Raw genomic sequence first — 23,757 nt, forward strand, 5'->3', positions numbered from 1 at the left:
TCAGACTAATAGGGAGTGGGTTGCAACATTGCAAGGCCTTACAAGGGATTGTGCTTTTGAGTGTGAATGTGGACTCCCTTATTCAGATACAATGGTACGTGATGCAATTGCACAGAACGTTTCTGATGCTCGTATACGGGAACAGATTTTGAAACTAGTTAATCCCTCCCTTCAACAAGTGATAGACATATTAGATAAACAAGACACACTTGACTTTGCACAGGAATCATTTGAAACTTCGCCAGCAGTGTGTAACATTAACCGGCCCGCCGGGCGAGCTGCACGGAACGATAAACAGCCCTCACGCTTGTCCGCGCAGCTGCCGCCAGGCTCTCCACGTGTGCCGCGCAAGCATACAAATGCAGTGAAATCATGCCCGCGGTGTGCAACTAGACATTCGCGTGACAATTGCCCGTCACGCCAAGCTATTTGTTTTTACTGTAATAAGAAAGGACATGTTCAAAGTGTTTGCCAGAAAAAGCTCAGATCAGACACTCTTAATCATCCCAGGCCCTTTGCTTCGCGCCGGAATCGAACCAAGGACACTCAGGCTCGTGGACCTTCGTCCGTGGACATTCATGTAGTTAATTCCACTCTGTCCAGTGCCACTTTCTCTAACAGTGACTGTGTTCGTCCCACAAAAAGTGTGCGTCGACGTCGCCGGAAATCACGTCAATTAGCAAGTGATGCTGTACCTGTATCAGTTCAAATTGCACGAGACATTCGCTCTTGTCGTCAGCAGGACCATAAACGGTTTGTAGATTTGGATTTTAATGGCTAGGTCATACCATTCCAGCTCGATACCGGAGCTGCAGTTTCATTGATCAATCACGACATGTACAAACAACTGCGCAAACCTCCGTTGCGTGCTGCAAATGTTCAGCTCACTAGTTATTCAGGACAGCATATCCCTGTGTTAGGACAGTGCAATCTTCTTGCAACATACAAGGGACAAACAAAACTTGTGTCTTTTTACGTCCTTCGTTCTTCTACTGCAGTGAACTTGTTTGGTTTAGATTTATTTCAGTTGTTTAACATGTCTATAGTAAATCAGGTCCTATCAGTGAATCAGACTGTGCCTTCAGACAGTGTTTCTCGTCTGTGTGAAGAATTTGCAGACATTTTTGCACCGGGCTTAGGTTGCGCTCAGAACTATGAAGCACATTTGGAACTGAAAGTCAACGCGCAACCGAAATTTTCAGAGCGCGCAATGTTCCTCACGCATTGCGTGATGAGGTCACAAGAACATTACACGATTTAGAATCACAAGGTGTGATTGAACGTGTGCAAGCTTCTCTCTGGGCATACATCCCAGTCCAGAGCACCTCCGTGCAATACAAGACTTGCCTTCGCCGCAGAATTTGAAGCAGCTACAGAGTGTGTTGGGAAAAATTAACTATTATCATAACTTTCTCCCGCATGCCTCTTCCATTTCAGCTCCGCTTCATCGCTTACGCCGTAAAGGTGTTCCGTTCGTCTGGACGACGGAATGCGAACGCGCTTTTCGCCAGTTGAAATCGGCGTTGCTTTCAAATACTTGCCTTACGCCATTCGATCCCCAGAAACCCCTTTTGTTGATGGTGGATGCATCTGATTTCGGGATCGGTGCTGTGCTTGTGCACAAAGATGGCTCGCGTGATCGCCCTATTGCCTTTGCTTCCAAATTGCTCTCGTCAGAGCAAAGAAATTATTCACAAATCGAGAAAGAAGCTTTGGCTCTCGTGTTTGGTGTTACTAAGTTTCACGATTTCTTGTATGTTCGTCACTTTACCGTCATCACAGACCACAAACCTCTGACATCGCTTTTTCATCCGAACAAGCCTGTACCTCCACGTACAGCGCAGAAATTCATTCGCTGGTCACTTTTCCTCTCGCAGTACCGCTACGATATCTTGTATCGGTCCACTCCTAAGCACGGCAACGCCGATGCGTTGTCCCGTTTGCCTGTTGCTGAGGATAAAGCATTCGATTCTTCCGAACTTGCTTGCATGTTCATTGATTCGGAAACCGATGACGTGGTCGACTCGTTTCCGATTGATTTTCGTCGTGTAGCTGCAGCCACAGCTGCTGACCCTGTCCTTGCTACCGTTTTACGTTTTGTTGCTACGCAATGGCCCTTGTCAAAGTCACGGATCGAGGATCCGTTGGTTCGCCGATTTTTTGCTCACAAGGAGAGACTTTTTGTTCGACGTGGTGTTTTGTTGTTGCGTTCTGATAATGATCAGTCCAGAGTCGTGGTACCACGTTCGTTACAGTTCTCTGTTTTACGGCTTCTTCACCAAGGACATTGGGGTATCGTGCGAACGAAACAACTTGCTCGTCAGCACTGTACTTGGTTCGGAATCGATGCTGCGAATACGAATATGTGCTCTTCTTGCATGGCGTGTGCCGAACAACAATCCACACCGCCGCTGAAATTCTTTGCAAGGCCGCAAGCCACTTCCCCTTGGCAACGCTTGCACATCGATTTTGCTGGTCCGTTCTGGAATGCTCGATGGTTGGTTGTGGTGGATTCCTTCAGTAATTTTCCTTTTGTTGTCCGGATGTCTTCCACGACGTCATCTGCCACCATCCAAGCGTTGTCTGCTATCTTTTGCATTGAAGGTCTTCCGCAGACTATTGTTTCCGACAATGGCCCACAATTCATGTCTGCAGAATTTCAGTCTTTCTGCAAGGCCAATGGTATTCAACATCTGACATCTGCGCCGTTTTCGCCTCAGTCAAAAGGTGCCGCTGAACGATTGGTCCGGACTTTCAAGTCACAGATGTTGACGTTGGAAGAGTCGCATTCTCGGGAGGACGCGTTGTTGTTCTTTTTGTCTTCGTATCGCTCTCAGCCCCGAGATGGTCGCTCGCCGGCTGAGTTGCTCCACGGTCGTCCTCATCGAACCTTGATGTCTTTGCTGCATCCGCCGCATCAGGTTCCTGTGCAGCGGCAGACTCCTGCTTTTGCTCCAAGCGACGTTGTATTTTATCTCAACTATCGAGGTTCACGGCGTTGGCTCGCAGGGCGCATTCTTCGCTGCCTCGGCCGCGCGATGTATTTGGTTTTGGGGGCCTCTGGTGAGGTGCGTCGGCATCTCAATCAGCTGCGCCTCTGTCGTCGCACGGGTTCTGCCGCTCCCCGTCTGCTTTCAGCGACGGTGCCGTCCGGTCAGCGCCTTGGGGACCCATCTACTGGCTCGCCTCATCCCCAGGTGTTACCGACGCTGCCTTCCATTTTGCCCCATGGCGACGCGCCGCCGCCGCCGCCGCTTGGTCTCCCGCCGGCGCCGCCCGCAGTGGACGCTTCGCTGCAACCGCCAAGCGCCTCCCTGGGTCACGCGCCGCCGATCGCTTCCCGTGACCAGCTGTCCTCTGCCATGGAACTCTTGCCCGCTCCGGACCACATGGCGCCTTCGCGCGTCGGGTACCCCGACGCAATGGAGGTCGACCCTTCGGCCCCTCCTGTCTCTCTACGGGCGCATACACCGCATGTTGACGTGCACCCTGGACTAGGTTTTCAGGCGTTTCCTAGCTCCCCTCGGACCGAATGGCCGGGTGCGGGTGGCACAGCCTGGCCTGTTGTTAGGCTCCCTTCCTCGTCGCATACGTCAACATGGGGTCCTCCCCACGGCGGGCGGAAGCCTTATAACACGACCGTCCGCCGATTTGCGGGGGAGGAATGTGGTGTCACCGCCAGACATCACACTTGCTGGGTGGTAGCTTTAAATCGGCCGCGGTCCATTAGTACATGTCGGACCCGCGTGTCACCACTGTCAGTGATCGCAGACCGAGCGCCACCACACGGCAGGTCTCGAGAGACGGACTAGCACTCGCCCCAGTTGTACGGACGACTTTGCTAGCGACTACACTGACGAAGCCCCTCTCCTTTGCCAAGCAGATAGTTAGAATAGCCTTCAGCTAAGTCCATGGCTACGACCTAGCAAGGCGCCATTAGCCTTACATAGCAATTGATACTTATCGTATAAAGCATGTCTCATCAAGAACGATGTATACAACAAGGATGGATTAAAGTTAAGTATTCCAAAAGCTACGTACTTTTCTTTATAGAATTCATTACGTATCCTGTTTCAGACCTCACGCCATCCTTCGTGTGTTTATAGCGTGCATTGCGGTCCCCTCAAATCACACTGTGTCGGCACTTCTGTCGACACATCATTTTTGCTTGCTGTTATTGTAATATGACATTAAATTTGACTTAACAATTATCGTGGGGACTCAGAAACCAATTTATCTGCAGAATCAGATGGTTGCTGAACACTTTAGTCACAACACAATATGCGAAACACTGTTAACTACTCAACACATAAAATTGTAAACATTATTATTTCTATAAAAGAATCTTTGAACTGAATACTTTAAGTGTCCATACGTGAAAACTGCAAGGAGTATTTCAAAATTTTTGTTCACTAAATAATTATGTACTTCACAACTCCAGAAAGTCTAATAACTTTTCCTAAGGAAAATAATCGTTTTTCAGGTCAGTAAAGCACTCGGATTCAAGGTAGGACTTGGGACAGGACCCCGTCTACGTAAATGACTAAGAATAAAAACTGGTGGCTCAACGCTGAGTTTACAGAAAACAAAATTATTATTGAAAACGAAACTATGTAAGTGGTCCATGAAATTAAACAGTACTTAGTAGACGGAGGTGGCGGCAGTGTCGATCTCCTGTACTATTTAAAAAAGGCGCGAACCTATGCATGGCTCTTCCTGCGTAACAAGCTCTGAAAATTTTCTTCTTAGCGTCGGATTTTAATAGTACAGAGCTAACCAAAGTATGCCATGAATAACAAGTCACATTACTTCTGCATCCGAGGCTGCATTATACTGTATACCATTGAAGTGCTTCTCGCGTCTTTCAGTTCACAAGATTGGCACCCACTGCCTGCCACCCACCGACTGACTCATGCAGCAAAGGAGCTTTGCAGTTCGACCCCCAGATCTACCTTTTCTTTTCTCGCCTAGCCAGTTCCGTTGCGGAGGAACTTCCCTCCAAGTTTTTACACGATTACAAACCTACGCCGGCCGGGGTGGCCGAGCGGTTCTAGGCACTACAGTCTGGAACCGCGTGACCGCTACGGTCGCTGGTTCGAATCCTGCCTCGGTCATGGATGTTTGTGATGTCCTTAGGTTAGTTAGGTTTAAGTAGTTCAAAGTTCTAGGGGACTGATGACCTTAGAAGTTCCATAGTGCTCAGAGCCATTTGAACCATTTGAACAAACCTACGTGCACTATACATGAACCAGTAAAATACAACATTTTCATTCTTTTCCAGCACATTATTTTCGACATTACATTCTTAGATTAACTACAGTTACATAAATATCATAAATAATCAACAAAACATTTACATGAATGTTACATTAAAGTGTATAGTTATACAGAAATCACATTAAGTGAAAACAGACAAAGAAGTTAAATAAGACCATTGTAGGTAATATCGATAAATAGTGTTACACAGTGAAGTAAACAAGCTCATCGTTTATACCTCCGAGTCATATTACTACACACATTGTATACAAAAGAGCTTTAAAAGTCAAAAATAAACCCTACACATATTTGGTCTCACATACAGCTATAAATAAACACCCAGGTAATACCGGCTTTCTCAGCTAGTCGGTAATAATTATTGAGAAGCTGAATCCTTTTTCTGAAGATTGTGTTGGTCAGTACTAGGCACCCCTTCGGGCAGGTAGATCAACCATAGATCAGATTTTCACCATGAGCCAAATCTGTGAGAACTGCTTAAAATTCAGCCACTGGTTTCTAACACATTTGATTTTCAAGTGGCTTATGACAGTACACACAAATAAAATATATACAGTATCCTGAGGGAGCTTGGTTACCAACGAATTTAATTAACTTGGTAAGTTACGTACAGCGGAGACAAAAGCCAAGATGAAGTACCTGTCGGAGCTGCTCTATGAATTCAGCAGCACGATAGGTATGAGACAAGGTGATGTCATTTCACCACTGCTTTTTAAGTTTGGTCCTCAGGAAAGTTATTATGTAAATGAAATGAGAAGGTAAAGGGTTGAAGCTAAATGGAAGTTGGGGGATATGCAGACAACATTGCAGCCTTAGGGGAGTCAGAAGAAGAGATGACAAAAACCGCAAGAGCATTAGCAGAAATACCAGTAACGTTGGACTGTGGGTTAATGCGGAGAAGTGTGAAATGATGTCAGCCAGATAATCTCCTGATAATGTCCCATTACAGGAAGAAATATGGAACACAGAGTGTAAAAGTTTAAATACATTGGCACCTGATTCAAAAGGCATGATAACTTAAAGCAAGAAATTTTGTTTTCACGTTTTGTTTGCTCAAATGGTTCAAATGGCTCTCAGCACTAAGGAACTCAACTTCTGAGGTCATCAGTCGCCTAGAACTTCGAACTAATTAAACCTATCTAACCTAAGGACATCACACACATCCATGCCCGAGGCAGGATTCGAATCTGCTACCGGAGCGGTCGCTCGGTTCCAGACTGTAGCGCCTAGAACCGCACGGCCACTCCGGGCGGCCTTTTGTTTACTCATTACTCAAGTTTATGTGAACTGGGTCGTCTTGCAGCACTTATATTGTGTGGTAAAGCCGGATTAAAAATTCAAGTCACAATACGTCAGTAACCTGGTCTGTAACATATCCTCGATGCTATTCAGTCTGTAAATCGATCAAGCAGTCAAGGAAACCAATGCTGATTTTTGGAAAAGAATTGAAGTTCAGGAAGGAGGTATAAGAACTTTGAAGCTTGCTGATTATACTGCAGTTCCGTCAGAGAGTGCAAAGGACTTTGAAGAGCAGTTGAATGATTGAACGAATGGATGTCTTTAAAAGAGGTTATAAGATGACCGCGAAAAAAATGCAATGGAATGCAGCCTAATTAAATCAGGCAGTTTTTCAATTATATACATAGATCTGAGGATTAATTTTAACATTAGCTGAGTGAATTAGATTAGGAAATGACATATGAAATGTAGTAGATGAGTTTTGCTATTTGAGCAGCAAAATAACTGATGTTGGCGAAAGTAGAAACTGTAGACTGGCTGTAGCACGAAAAACGTTTCTGAAAAAGAAGAATTATTTAATGTTTGATGTAAATTTTAGTGTTGCAGAATCTTTTCTCATGGTATTTGTCTAGAATGCAGCCTTGTACGGGAGTGAAATGTGGATGATGCGCATTCAGATGGTTTCAAAAGTTGGTGTGACAGAAGATGCTGGGGACTGAATGGGTAGATTGAGTAACTAATGAGGGGGTACTGAATGGAACTGACGGCAAAAGAAATTTATGGCACCACGTGGCAAAAAGAAAGAATCGATTATATGGCATGTCCTGAGGCATAAGCGGGGGTCACTTTGTTAATTAAGGGAAGTGGTGGAGAGGGTAAAAAATTGCAGAGGGGAAGCAAGTTACAAATATAGAAACCAAGCTAAAATAGATCGGCATTGCAGTAGTTATTCAGAGATGAAGTGGTTTGTGGAGCATAGACTATCTTGCAGAGCGGTAGAAGACCAAGGGCACAAGGGCACAACAATAACAACTACAAGCAAGTCTGGATTTAGGAACTGCGCTAACCACTTACAGGAAGTTTGTGCAGAGCCGGTTGTTGACTGTGGCGTCACCTTCCTCCTATCTGAGCGTCTTTGTCCCTGTCAGTCCGGCTTTCTTCAGAGCGGGAGAGGCGAGCGGGGCAGTGCAGGAACGACAGATGTATAGGTGGTAGTTAATTGCGTTTCCCGGTAGCTGCACGCTTCTTCAGCAGCCTATTAAATTTAGCACCTCCGCGTAGGTAGGACGGTGGCGCAGTAACCGGCGAGAGACAAAGCTTAATTAGACGCCGGGGACTAAATAACAAATAAGAGAGTGGCTTACGCCCCTGGCCGGAACAATGCGGCCGCGTCCGCCGGCTCGTGAACGAGCAATGAGGACGCAAACAAAAATCCAATCAACGCCGCCCTTTGTGCTCGCCCCCTGCTCAGATAAGGCGGCGCGTATGAGCGCTTCCGTTTTACGGCGCGGGCGCGGGGTGGACGCGGCAAGTGTCTGTACCGAAGAGACATCAGGAGTCTTCAGTGTGCCCCCCGAGGTAGTATCTCTTGTTAGTTCAGCTGGCCGGGTCTGACGATTCTCGGGCTCCGATGTTCCAACATCTGGGTACTGTTACAGCTGCTGTAACTGAACGACAGCTCTAAATACGGAGACTTGGGTGGATAATAGAAACTTACAGCTTTCGACCAGCAGGCCCAGATTTGTTTCTCGTTTGTGGCTTCATCTGCAAGCAGAGTATGCTGGGTGAACCCCAGTTACACCGAAAATGATTGGATTATTCATGAACGCTAGCCGAATGTTTCAATATAAGGCGACCGTGGCCTTCGTTTAATCATTACAGAGTTGTTGTTGTTGTGGTCTCCAGTCCTGAGACTGGTTTGATGCAGCTCTCCATGCTACTCTATCCTGTGCAAGCTTCTTCATCTCCCAGTAACTACTGCAGCCTACATCCTTCTGAATCTGCTTAGTGTATTCATCTCTTGGTCTCCCGCTACGATTTTTACCCTCCACGCTGCCCTCAAATACTAAGTTGGTGATCCCTCGATGTCTCAGAACATCTCCTACCAACCGATCCCTTCTTCTAATCAAGTGCCGGCCGGAGTGACGGAGCGGTTCTAGTCGCTTCAGTCTGGAACCGCGCGACAGCTACGGTCGCAGGTTCGAATCCTGCCTCGGGCATGGATGTGTGTGATGTCCTTAGGTTAGTTACGCTTAAGTAGTTCTAAGTTCTAGGGCACTGATGACATCCGTTGTTAAGGTTCATAGTCCTCAGAGCCATTTGAACCATTTTTTTTTTTTTATAATCAAGTTGTGCCACAAGCTCCTCTTCTCCCCAGTTCTATTGAATACCTCCTCATTAGTTATGTGATCTACCCATCTAATCTTCAGCATTCCTCTGTAGCACCACATTTCGAAAGCTTCTGTTCTCTTCTTGTCCAAACTATTTATCGTCCATGTTTCACTTCCATACATGGCTACTATCCATACAAATACTTTCAGAAACGACTTCCTGACCTTTAAATCTATACTCGAGAAATAACAAATTTCTCTTCTTCAGAAACGCTTTCTTTGCCTTTGCCAGTCTACATTTTATATCCTCTCTACTTCGACCATCATCAGTTATTTTGCTCCCCAAATAGCAAAACTCTTTTACTGCTTTAAGTGTCTCATTTCATAATCTAATTCCCTCAGCATCCCCCGACTTAATTCGACTAGATTCCATTATCCTCGTTTTGCATTTGTCGATGTTCATCTTATACCCTCCTTTCAAGACACTGTCCATTCCGTTCAACTGCTTTTCCATGTCCTCTGCTGTCTTTGACAGAATTACAATGTCATCGGTGAACCTCAAAGTTTTTATTTCTTCTCCATGGATTTTAATACCTACTCCGAACTTTTTTTATTTGTTTCCTTTATTGCTTGCTCAATATACAGATTGAATAACATAGGGGATAGGCTACAACCCTGTCTCACTCCCTTCCCAACCACTGCTTCCCTTACATACCCCTCGACTCTTACAACTGCCATCTGCTTCTGTACAAATTGTAAATAGCCATTCGCTCTCTGTATTTTACCCCTGCCACCTTCAGAATGTGAAAGAGAGTATTCAAGTCAACATTGTCAAAAGCTTTCTCTAAGTCTACGAATGCTAGAAATGTAGGTTTGCCTTTCCTTAATCTTTCTTCTAAGATAAGTCGTAGGGCCAGTATTGCCCCACGTGTTCCAACATTTATACGGAATCCAAACTCATCTTCCCCGAGGTCGGCTTCTATCAGTTTTCCATTAGTCTGTAAAGAATTCGCGTTAGTATTTTGCAGCTGTGACTTATTAAACTGATAGTTCAGTAATTTTCACATCTGTCAACACCTGCTTTCTTTGGGATCGGGATTATTATATTCTTCTTGAAGTCTGAGGGTATTTCGCCTGTCTCATATATCTTGCTCACCAGATGGTAGAGTTTTGTCAGGACTGGCTCTCCCAAGGCCGTCAGTAGTTCGAACGGAATGTTGTCTACTCCCGGGACCTTGTTTCGACTCAGATCTTTCAGTGCTCTGTCAAACTCTTCACGCAATATCATATCTTCCATTTCATCTTCATCTACATCTTCTTCCATTTCCACAATATTGTCCTCAAGTACGGCGCCCTTGTATAGACCCTCTATATACTCCTTCCACCTTTCTGCTTTCCCTTATTTGTTTAGAACTGGTTTTCCATCAAAGCTCTTGATATTCATGCAAGTGGCTCTCCTTTCTCCAAAGGTCTCTTTAATTTTCCTGTAGGCAGTATCTATCTTACCCCTAGTGAGATAAGCCTCTGCATCCTTACATTTGTCCTCTAGCCATCCTTGCTTAGGCATTTTGCACTTCCTGTCGATATCGTTTTTGAGACGTTTGTATTCCTTTTAGCCTGCTTTATTTACTGCATTTTTATATTTTCTCCTTTCATCAATTAAATTCAATATTTCTTCTGTTACCCAACGGTTTCTACTAGCCCTCGTCATTTTACCCATTTGATCCTCCGCTGCCTTCACTATTTCATCCCTCAAAGCTACCCATTCTTCTTCTACGGTATTTCTTTCTCCCATTCCTGTCAACTGCTCCCTTATGCTCTCCCTGAAACTCTGTAGAATCTCTGGTTCTTTCAGTTTATCCAGGTCCCATCTCTTTAAATTCCCACCTTTTTGCAGTTTCTTCAGTTTTAATCTACAGATCATAACCAATAGATTGTGGTCAGAGTCCACATCTGCCCCTGGAAATGTCTTATAATTTAAAACCTGGTTCATAAATCTCTGTCTTACCATTATATAATCTATTTGATACCCTTTAGTATCTCCAGGGTTCTTCCATGTATACAACCTTCTTTCATGATTCTTAAACCAAGTGTTAGCTATGATTAAGTTATGCTCTGCGCAAAATTCTACCAGGCGGCTTCTTCTTTCATTTCTTAGCCCCAATCCATATTCACCTACAATGTTTTCTTCTCTCCCTTTTCCTGCTCTTGAATTACAGTCACCCATGACTATTAAATTTTCGTCTCCCTTCACTACCTGAATAATTTCTTTTATCTCATCGTACATTTCATCAATTTCTTCATCTGCAGAGGTAGCTGGCATATAAACTTGTACTACTGTAGTAGGCGTGGGCTTCGTGTCTATCTTGGCCACAATAATGCGTTCACTGTGCTGTTTGTAGTAGCTTACCCATACTCCTATTTTTTTATTCATTATTAAACCTACTCCTGCATTACCCCTATTTGATTTTGTATTTATAACCCTGTATTCACTTGACCAAAAGTCTTGTTCCTCCTGCCACTGAACTTCACTGTTTCCCACTATATCTAACTTTAACCTATCCATTTCCCTTTTTAAATTTTCTAACCTACCTGCCCGATTAAGGGATCTGACATTCCACGCTCCGATCCGTAGAATGCCAGTTTTCTTTCTCCTGATAACAACGTCCTCTTGAGTAGTCCCCGCCCGGAGATCCGAATGGGGGACTATTTTACCTTCCGAATATTTTACCCATGAGGACGCCATCATCATTTAATCATACAGTAAAGCTGCATGCCCTCGGGAAAAATTATGGCTGTAGTTGCCCCTTGCTTTCAGTCGTTCGCAGTACCAAAACAGCAAGGCCATTTTGATTAGTGTTACAAGGCCAGATCAGTCAATCATCCAGACTGTTGCCCCTGCAACTACTGAAAAGGCTGCTCCCCTCTTCAGGAACCACACGTTTGTCTGGCCTCTCAACAGGTACCCCTTCGTTGTGGTTGCACCTACGGTACGGCTACCTGTATCGCTGAGGCACACAAGCCTCCCTACCAACGGCAAGGTCCATGGTTCGGGGGAGGGGGGAGGGGGCATTACAGAGTAATAATGTAATTACGATTCATTTGGTTTCCCACCTCAATTATTTTAGTTTCTGTGAGTATTTACACAACGGCGGGGAAGCCTGTAAAATTCAACCATCGTAACGTACAGTACATAAAAGTCATAATAATACAATAAACATCTAATGTGATGTGGTAACCTCATTGCGTGAACAGATTTTCCATACGCGAGGTACATATCGGGCAACTATTGCAATGTTTCCACATAAAATTTGTTTAAGTGCCTTTCGTGACTTTGTAGTGGACTTCTCTTTATGAGTTAAACAGCCGTGCCGCAAACAGAAACACCACAAAAGCGGCATCTCATTCAAGAACACCCTAACCATGGTGTACCGAAACTGCTCGCTGATTGTCACACACTTTTTTCCTGTCCTTTAAACTCCTACTTATTGTGGGGCCAGCCCCGTTTGGCGCTGTGGTCACTTTGACCTTATGCTATGTGACGTCCAACTTCGTGTGTATGACTGGAAGACTTCTGGCAACATGGTCCCACACTTTCATTCATATCCATCAATTAATTAATATGCAGTGTTACTTTATCTACGTCGTCTTAAGGGGCTCCGGAACGGCTCAAAATCATGAAAAGTTCCATTTTTACTTTTCTGCGTTTTCTGAATCTGCAGACTATCACCTTTTAATAGATATATAATTTATTCAATTCCGAAGACTACAACTATTTTTAAATTTTTTTTGAAATGTGTTCTACATGGGCGTGACCCACTGTGGCGCTGTTAAACTGCTGTCAAATGGTGTTATTATTAACGTCCGTGTTCATCAGGTACATTTTAGTGATGTGAGATAAAGTATGTGTTGTGGCTAACCTGTGATGGTTCAATATATATCGCTGGTGTGATTGTCGATTGTTTCATGTTTATTTACTCTGTCGTTATCTCGAAAATATTCGTAATTTATTCTGTTTCTTGAGTCTCTGTTTTGTTGAAGTATAATAATGAGTAAAAGTAAAGTTATTAGAAATCCTCTGAAGGCTTTTAAGAAAAGGAGAAATGTTGGAAAGCCAAAGGTATGTGTTATTACTGTAAACAATAAAGACGATAACCAAGTTAGTAAACCTAACCTCTCAAGTACACCTGCCCATAGCAGTCAAAGTGGGAAAGAAAATACTTCACAGAAGAAGCTTGGTTCAATGAGTGAAAACTATGAATGTTTTATGGGCGAATCGGATGTGAATGAAATATTTGATATGTCGGTTCTCAAAGGAACTTTTTCAAACTGTGTAAGATGTATTCATTGTAGTGAAGTTGGTCTGGAACTCTCCATAATAAAGCACGTAGGACTTGCTAGTGAAATACAACTGAAATGTGATAAGTGTTCATACATGACCACCTTTTGGAACAGTGTTGCAGTAATTGCAACCGAAGAAAATGGTAGCAAAATCTACGAACACAACATTAGATTTGTTTATTCCTTGCGTTCAGTTGGTAAGGGTGCTACTGCAGGTGCAATTTTCTGTGGCATCATGAATCTTCCAAATCCCCCAACCAAGTTTACGACCTATAATAAATTAATAGGGTCTAAAGTAGAAGATGTCTGTATAGAATCTATGAAGAACGCTGTGGAAGAGGCAGTAATGGAAAATAATGGTAACAGAGATTTGACTGCAGCGTTCGATGGTACCTGGCATAAACGGGGACACACATCTCTTCATGGTGTAGTATCTGCCACCAGTATGTATACAGGGAAAGTTTTAGATGTAGCAGTAATATCAAAGTATTGTAGATGTCCACAAAAATATAAAAGTACACATGAAAATAATTGCAAAGCTAACTATAGTGGCAGTAGTGGAGGAATGGAAGTGGCTGGTGTTGCCAGTATATTCCAGCGTTCTGAGGCGTGTGATAAAGTGCGATATGTTAATTACCTTGGTGACGGTGATTCTAAAAGTTTCAAACATGTTCAAGGACTGAAGCCCTATGGTGATGATGTTGTGGTGCAGAAATTTGAGTGTATTGGACACGTACAGAAGCGGATGGGAACAAGACTTCGGCGACTGAAAGCTTCATACAAAAAACAAAAACTCAGTGATGGTAAAGGGTTGGATGGGAAGGGAAGGTTAACTGACTGTGTAATTGACAAAATACAGAACTATTATGGAATGGCTATTAGGCAAAATACACAAAGTGTCGAGGAAATGAAGAAGGCTGTTTGGCCTCTTTTTTTTTCATACTTCTTCAACCGATGAAAATCCCCAACATAGCTTGTGTCCCAAAGAAGAAGACAGTTGGTGTAAATATATCAAAGGATTGCTAACTGGTGAAGTGTACACTCATAAGCATAGTCTGCCTCATGCAATAATGGAGGAGATAAAACCTATTTTCAGAGACATAGCAGCACCTGAACTGTTGAAAAAGTGTATTCACGGAAAAACTCAAAATCCCAATGAAAGTGTAAATAGTGTTATATGGTCGAGAATCCCCAAGACTGTATTTGTTGGAATAGAAACACTTCACTTTGGTGTGTATGATGCTGTTGCGACTTTCAATGATGGCAACATTGTAAGGTGCAAGGTATTTAGAAATATGGGAATGAAGATAGGTTCTAACATGGTACGAGCGATGCTTGCTTTAGACAAGGAACGCCTTCGGGCTGCAGACAGGGCTGTAAAGAGTCTAGAAATACAAGCAAGAGTAAACAGGAGGAGGAACAAGAGGAAGCTGGAGGAGGAGTTTGCAGAGGATGAAGATAATCCATCCTATGGACCTGGAATGCACTAAAAAGTGAATCCAATCTTTGTCGCTCGATTCCCAAAACTTTTATTTTCTCATACTAAGTACATGTTTTCTAAGGATCTTCCAAACATATTTGTTTCAAACTTTCAGTAAATGTTACACAGTACCTTCTGCATCATTTAACACAGCCTTTTTCCAAAAAAATGTATATTTTTGAATATATAAATAAAAAATTGCAAAAAAATGTTGTGAATTTTCATTACAATTGAAAAAAAATCATCTTTAATAACTAAACTAAAATCTTGTAAAATCCCTGTGTTAAGTTGTAGCCCATATTCCAATAAATAATCTGTAAAAAGTTCAGCTTCCTACATCAAATACTTTGTGAGGAAAGATTTAATTTATAAGCGTTATTTGAACATTGCAAGTATAGGGCGTTCCGGAGCCCCTTAAGTTTTTCAGATAATTTTATTTCTGTGATTGCAGGTTCTTCCATTCCAGTAAAATGAGAAGACAGAAAACCTTCATAACGTGAATTTTTCCTTTTCGTACTGAAGATATAAAGAATGACATTTTAACTATATGAAGAAAAAACGTAAATTAGTTACAATCTACGGCCTGCACACACTTTATTCAACATGTAAACGTCACTACAGATATTCTGATTTACGTTATGGCGTAGACGAATAGTGACCCACTAAAGTGTCGGAACATCGATGCTGTCGATGACCTCCTGAATGGCTGTTTACAACCCAGCAATGGTTTTGGCGTTATTGCCGTGCACTTTGTCTTTAATACAGACCCATAGAAAGAAGTCTTTGTGTTCAGATCCGCCGTAGCGGCCAATCGCGGCCCCTGCCAATGGCCTCTGGGTACCCCAGAGCCAGAATGCGGTCCCCAAAGTGCTCCTCCAGGACATCACTCTCCTGCTTCAATGGGGCAGATCTCCATCTTGCATGAACCACATCTTGTCGAAATTAAGGTCACTTTGGATAATAAGGGAGAAATCATCTTCCAAACACTTCACGTGCTGTTCGTTAGTCACCGTGCCATCAAGGAATACCGCACAGATTTTTCCGTGACTCGACATTGTAAATAATACAATCACACTTTGAGGGTGGAATCTCCGTCCCCCAAATGCGCCAGTTTTGCTTAATGGCGAACCCGTCCAATTTAAGTGGGATTCGTTGCTAAACTAAACCATACTAATTCCCATCATGCCCTACGGCCAACGGCGCAGCTTGAACGTCCTAACGCAAACCGTTCGAAAGTTATGATAATTTGACTTCATATACTTCAATAATTGTCACCCTGAATGAGATTTACACCCTGCAGCGGACTGTGCGCTGATATGAAACTTCCTGGCAGATTAAAATTTTGTGCCGGACTGAGACTCGAGCTCAGGACCTTCGCCTTTCGCGGGCAAGTACTCTACCAACTGAGCTACCCGTGCAAGACTCATGACCCGTCCTCACAGCTTCAACTCTGCCACTATCTCGTCTCCTACCTTCCAAACTTCACAGAAGCTCTTCTGCGAACCTTGCAGAGCTAACACTACTGGAAGAAAGGATGTTGTGGAGACATGGCTTAGTCACAGCCACAGTTTTAATCTGCCAGGAAGTTTCATATCTGCGCACACTCCGTTGCAGAGTGAAAATCTCATTCTGGAAATATCCCCCAGGCTGTGGCAAAGTCATGTCTCTCCACAATATCCATTCTTCTAGGAGTGCTAGTTCTGCAAGGTTCGCAGAAGAGCTTCTGTGAAGTTTGGAAGGTAGGAGACGAGGTACTGGCAGAATTGAAGCTGTGAGGAAGGTGTAACGCCGGAAATGCATATCCTCCCATTTCCATCTATTGTACTGTAATTTTTTTCCTTGTTTTGTTACCTCAAGTTATGACATTTCTGTGTCTTTATAATACATTGTAATTGTTTTACTATTTGTATATATATATATATATATATATATATATATATATTTATGCGTTTATGTCGATGTATAATTGATTGTTTTGTAAATATTATTTGTATTTTTACGCTGGGTCTGGCCTAGGGATAACTATGCTATCGAACGAATACATCGATAGGTCGTGTGGAGAACCAAAGTGTTTAGGATCTTTGGTAGTGTTAACTCTGCCGCGTGGAGCGCGGACAGAGCAGAGTCTGGCTGGGGTGGTGCAGTGGAGCGGGCGTGTTGTGTGACGCTCCCGCGAGTTGCCGCGCTTTCGGGGTTGGGCAGCATGTAATAGCGCTCGACTTGCCATGATAGTTTCTGACATGGTGTCGCGGACGGGAAGCATTAGCTGGCGCACATCAAGAGCCCGTTTCGCCTGGTGACCGTGTCGAGAAGAAGGCGCGCCAACATCCAGCTTCTGCAACAGCGACAGCCGACAATGAGTGACTGTCGCCACCTCCTCGATCGACGGCTTCAAACCTTCAATCAACCAACAAGGAAGACTGGAAGCACGTAAAGTTTTAGAACTGTATGGCAGCCCTCAGCTTTTCCAACTGTTCCATTTTCATAACTAAATTACAGCAACGTAGCATGAACCTTTGTTGCTCATTGTCCCAATTGCATTACCAAGCAGGGTCCCTTCCTTTTCCGGAATGAACCCGAGTGTCGTTGAAATCCAAACGCCAGCATCATTCGATTTCACTGCTTTAATTTCAAAGTTCAGTTAAGGTATTCATAGCTGGCTACAATATTTAGATTACACAAGCACAAATTAAGAGTGCGAGTTTTGTTACCGTATTTTAGCTTACCTGTGACTGCAGCTCAGCTTGGTACGTGCTAAATTTTACTATTGTTAATTGTTCAGAATCATTTAATTCAAGTTCAAAGTTAAATCTCTTATTTCTAAATTGCATAGATTCAAGTAGCTTTTGAAATGATAGTTGAGGTAGTCCAAGACTAACCGTATTTTACTGAATTTCGATGTGCTTCAGAAAGAAAGCTCACTATTAACTTCAGTCACTAAATTAACTTTCGATTTTCCGGTTTTATTAATTCTTTTGCTAAATTAAGTCAGAGTGTAGCAAAATTTATTACTTCTGACAAACTTTCAGTTTTCACACAACACGTGTCAACCTTCAGTTGCCACGCTTCTAGTGCTAATTATATGTGTAATAACCTTTCTTTTACAGTTACTATAGCAATTGTCCTTAGGACTGGCGACCGTGATTACCCCCAAATCTCAAATATCTAATTACCGCTAGTTAATTGTTAACGTAACGGCCGCACATTTACTTTCTTTATTAACTTTACCCCTTTTCAAAATTAATTTCCACCAGTTTCATTTGCATTTTTCCTTTCATTTAGATGTAGCCCTTTCCTCCCTCTTTACCGACAAATTAACTTAGGTGATGATTGCTTTTCCCAAATTTCCATTAGGTACACGCGGTTTAAATTTTCACTGTCATTAAGGTCGATAAGTGACGGGGAGGTTACAAAGGGTCATGAGTCCTGCACGGGTAGCTCAGAATTTGCTGTCTGGATACTTTCCTTATCCCTAGGACAGCACAATTGTACAAATAAAGATTGTTTGTTTACCCGGCCTTCCTGTTCCTCCCCACACAAAAAAAGTGGTCGAGATGCTGGACCATAAAGCGGAGGAACCGCGTTTTTATTTTTATTTTATTTTTTCTCAAAAAATTAAAAAAAAAACGAAAAAAGAAAAGTTGGTAGAGCACTTGCCCACGAAAGGCAAAGGTCCCGAGTTCGAGTGTCGGTCCGGCAGTCAGTTTTAATCTGCCAGGAAGTCTCAATTGTCACCCTGGAAGTAAACTTTTTGTCATGATGTACTTCATAAGGAGTTACTGGGTAAAATAAATATTCCAATTTCAGATATACTTCCAATTATTTTTCATCACTCGATTTAATTTCAAACCTTACAACTGCAGCATTGTACAATATCGGACACATTCGAGATCAGTAAATCTAGTAAGGCCAGTCTCATGATAATACGTGATTCACTATATATTTCCATATATCCCTGACAGACATGTGCAACGAACCTCTTAAAAATACAGTCTGCATCTTGACCTGAACACCGGCCGGCGGCATAAACACTATAATGAACAGCACGGCACCGTCTGCAGAGAAACACCGAGCCACCATGTCATGAACGGAAAATCACACGAATTCTTTTAAAAGTTTGATACTTATCCACTGAAATACATTACAAACAAACTCACATACATTCTCCTGACATCATTCAGGTGCAAAAATATCGGTGTTTCAGGAAATCTATCCATACTGCTTTGTATCTCCCTTCACGTACGACTAACAATGCTAGTGAAACAAGCCACTGATGGAACACAGTAATTCGGAATGTAAGATTGGGGGCGATATGTATAGCCATTAGTGTAAATACTTGAGTGACTAGAACAAATTTTATTTCGAGCAAGACACACCGGACATCTAGTCGACCTGTACACTGTTGTGCAAATATTTTCAGTGCAATACAAACATAAAAATAAATCTGGTAAAGAAATAAAACGAAACATTGGAGACTACGGGTCGCTGACTGTATACCAAAACGGAGAGCATCTACGAAAAACCTCAGAATTTTTTTCTGAAGTTTGGCTTCATCGTGGACGCTGATAACCTCGCCGTTGAGAGCCCATAAAGTCAAAACACACACACACACACGAGTTCATCCGATAAATGTGTAAATGTATGTTGGCATCTGATGCAACAGCTGACACGCAGTAAGAGGGATCTAGACACAGTTACATTAATATTTATATGCTATGACTGTTTCTCCAGGAGTGTGAGCACTCCAATAAAACAACTGTTTAATTGACTTTGTATATTTTATTCATATTTACCTTATCTACAAACATCTCAGACCCGTAACTGAAATATAAACTCGGTTTAAACTTCGCAGGCAGAAATGAGTTCCAGTCCGCTATCAGTTTCCAAGATGATTTCCTATCGATCTCATCTGCAGTCCACCAAGTCACCACTAGCAGTGAACGCCATTACGCCTTCATGAGAAGCCTTCACAGCGTCCGCAGAGTGTCGCGTGCAGTGGGTATATCGGTGTTGTACAATTTTTGGTCACGTCTACAACAAAACCAATTACTTATTATTATTAGCGTAACGTGGGGTTTTATTTAATCGCTGCTTCTCCTGGCTAAAGATAGTTATTTTGTTAAAGAAATATCCACCTGGGAACATGTAGCAATGTTGTCTGTCAAGCAGTGTAAATGGCACTAAGTTCATGCACAAAAGTGATCTTATACAATTTATCGCCACTGTTGTTCGAGGTGGCAACACTTTTCTTCAAGCAAAATGAACAGTTTTTACACGCGATACCACACGAGCACAACACTAATGTATTCTTTCTCGTCAAAAATATTACGCAAAAGCTGCTACGAAATAACCGGGCTCCATACATTAGCAGAGAACAATTTTTATCACGTAAGATGCTGTTTGCACTATATTTAAAGATTATTCACAATCTAAGTGGAATTTATTACCTTTGAGTGGGTTCTGGGCCACCAATACATAATTATTGTTGCAATAATTGACCACCAAGATTTATGCCTGTTAAAAAATTCAATTTAAAATTGCGGCGGCAATATATCACTAAGCTGGCGGCTAACATTAGACAATCACATATCGAATCTGGTTTTATTGTTAACAAATAATATATATTAAATATTTTCTGTACCTTTACTATACGCATTAACATTTAAAAGTATTTATCAGTTAATCGCTTATAATTCAGCATTTTGCCAATAAACCGCGCTGTAGATCAGTAGCGCTAATGGCTGCGCTCCATTGTAGCTGAACAGAAAACTTACAGCTACATCTACATAGATACTCTGCATATCACATTTAAGTGCCTGACAGAGGGTTCATCGAACCACCTTCAGTTCTCTATTATTCCAATCTCGTATAGCGCGCGGAAAGAATGAACACGTAGCCTATATCTTTCCGTACGAGCTCTGATTTCCTTTATTTTATCGTGGTGATCGTTTCGCTCTACGTAGGTCAGTGTCAACAAAATATTTTCACATTCGGAGGTGAAAGTTGGTGATTGGAATTTCGTGAGAAGATTCCGTCGCAACGAAAAACGCCTTTCTTTTAATGATGTCCACCCCAAATCCTCTATCATTTCAGTGACACTCTCTCCCATATTTTGCGATAATGCAAACATGCTAAGCTTCTTTGAACTTTTTCGATGTACTCCGTCAGACCTATCTGGTAAGGAACCCACACTGCGCAGCAGTATTCTAAAAGACGATGGGCAAGCGTAGTGTAGGCAGTGTCCTTAGTAGATTTGTTACATTTTCTAAGTGTCGTGCCAACAAAACGCCGTCTTTGGGTAGCCTTCCCCACAACATTTTCTATGTATTGCTTCCAATCTAAGTTGTTCGTAATTGTAATTCCTGGGTATTTAGTTGAATTTACGGCCCTTAGATTAGACTGATTTATATTGTACCCGAAGTTTAACGAATTCCTTTTACCACTCACGTAGATGACCTCACACTTTTCGTTATTTGGGGTCAACTGCGAATTTTCGCACCCTTCAGATATCTTTTCTAAATCGTTTTGCAATTTGTTTTATATAGGACGATAATCATATTAAAATAAAAATTCAAACACACATATTGATTTCAATGACACACAGACTCTATTTTTCAACTAGTATTTAACAACATAATATTGCTTTTACAGACCTAGTGCTACAAGACATCACATCCGATCAGTACAACAGTTTGAACAAGATAAAGAAATATTCTAGAAGGATCATAGATAAGAAAAGATGAGATTTGCAATGTCTTTTCCCATAGGTATTGTCAGACATACAGGTTTTTACAGAATATTAAATTATGTCACTGACAATAATTATTTATTATTTTAGTAACGATGAAGTTCTTTTTTATTAATATCGCGAGAATGATCATTCAGATACCACACACAGTGATGATGTAAATATTTTTCTGAATAAAATATATACGTTGATACTACAACAGGAAGTGAGAGTAAGATGCGAGAAAATGGCTCGTTGTGCTGAGTAACCACTTCTTGAGAGGAGCCAGATAGTTGCAGGGTCGCCATCTTACTACGCTGATTACGTTTGATACTACCCTTCACAGCTCTTACGAGTGATCACGTCTGCCTTAAATGAATTTAGTTTCCTGGTTTTCGCAATTCGGTCTATTTCAAATACATCGAAAGACAGAGGTTACGTATATCTGCTCAAGAGTGTAGAGATCGTTCCTTACAAGTAAGAGCGACGATGTGCCAAGTTGTCGTTTCAAGGCAGTTGCATGAAACTTCAGAAGTAGCAGACAGTGAGATTAATTATTCATTCACTAAGTTTTTCACTTTCTGTTCCTGTTTAGTATTTCCTGGCACATCTTATGCATCTGTCTTTTGCGCTTATTTTTCAGTCTGTATTTTTGTGTTGCATAATTTTATGTACCTTTCTTTTCACAATTTTATTGAAGTCTTCCTTAACACAACTTGAACTTAAATAATTGTAATCTAAGATAAAACTTGTAAGTGCAAACACTTTGTTGCCCCGCAAATGAAGTCTTCGATATGGGAACGCTCCACTAGCGCCAGTTACATAGAGTACGTCTACGGTCAGTACCGCTCACCCGTACCTCCAGCTTTGCCCAGAATGCAGAGAATCGAATACTCAAGGATATATTTAATAACTTCATTGTGGCAGTCTACAAATACATCGTGCATTTTGCTGAAGTCATATAATCCATAAGTGCTTTCGATATATTTACGAAGTACCTACTCCAACATGACGACACCACCATCTTCTTGGTGCACATTCCATCGTCCATTATTGTGAACAGGCAATTCTTAACTCTTTCCCAGCCATGTCGCTGGTGTGTAATGTTTCCCTTGTTGTATGAAGCTTGTCTTCGGCCTGAGTCATGAGACCTTCCCTGTAAATACGTCGAGAAGGCAGCTATGAAACAATGGTACCAAAATGTTCCTTCCCAGATACTTTATCATTTCTCCGAATTTCTTATAACAAGGATAGCCTGCTGCATATCTTGTCCTCTTACAATTCCCTTTAGTGATTCGGTTTCATTAGGATACGAAGTGGATGGGATACAACTAGAGTACAATCCGGACGCAGCCCATATTTCCTGTACAAGGTAATTTTAAATGCCACCTAGGAAGTTTTTTAGTTTATTTTTTTCAGACTCCCAGTTGAAATACAACAAACCGCGGGGGAATGAAAAAAATTGATAGAAAACTAGGAGGAAGTAAGAAGTCTGAAAGAGCAGTAACAGCCGGCCGGTGTGGCCGTGCGGTTCTGGGCACTTCAGTCTGGAGCCGCGTGGCCGCTACGGTCGCAGGTTCGAATCTTGCTTCGGGCATGGATGTGTGTGATGTCCTTAGGTTCGTTAGGTTTAATTAGTTCTAAGTTCTAGGCGACTGATGACCTCAGAAGTTAAGTCGCATAGTGCTCAGAGCCAGAGCAGTAACAGTTTCCATCTTGATGAAATTACAAAGCTGGTAAGAAACTAAAGGTTTAGCCATTCTTGACATCACACATGGTGTTAGGTTGTTACAGTTTTAGCAGTGGATGACGTAATGGTTTTCGTTGTAAAGTGTATTGAAGACAAGGCCTCCAATTATTTAGTACCACAAGAAAATTATTCCACCTCTGAGAAAATACTGAACTTACAAATGATACAGCGTAAAAAGCACTTTAAGATGGTCAGTGACAACGCAACAAAGACTGGCTGAACAACTTCGTTTCAGTGAAAGTTCATACTCTTAAATTATCACTTGATCCTGTAATTCTTACACCAAAACGGAGTAATCCAAGACTTCCTCTTAGGGTAATAATGTGGCTGTCTCAAGCTAGTGTACTTTGTTGGGCCTTCACTCTTTTGACTGTGGGGTAAACATTAGCATAAGGATAAAATATGTAGCTCTGACGCGGAGATGAAAACTAGATGGTAACGATATCAATGATCTTTTTCTTATGCCAGAATAAGTTGCACTCACAAACATTTTTAATCTTCTAGTTATTTGTTTTGCTGTCCATCCAGTGGGTGTTTGTAACTACCCTCAATACAGACGATCACCGCTTGGTTCTACGACTCCATTGTCTCACTGGGTCACATAGCACTGTACAAA

Source organism: Schistocerca americana, chromosome 4, assembly GCF_021461395.2.
Source record: "Schistocerca americana isolate TAMUIC-IGC-003095 chromosome 4, iqSchAmer2.1, whole genome shotgun sequence".
Taxonomy (NCBI): Eukaryota; Metazoa; Arthropoda; class Insecta; order Orthoptera; family Acrididae; genus Schistocerca; species Schistocerca americana.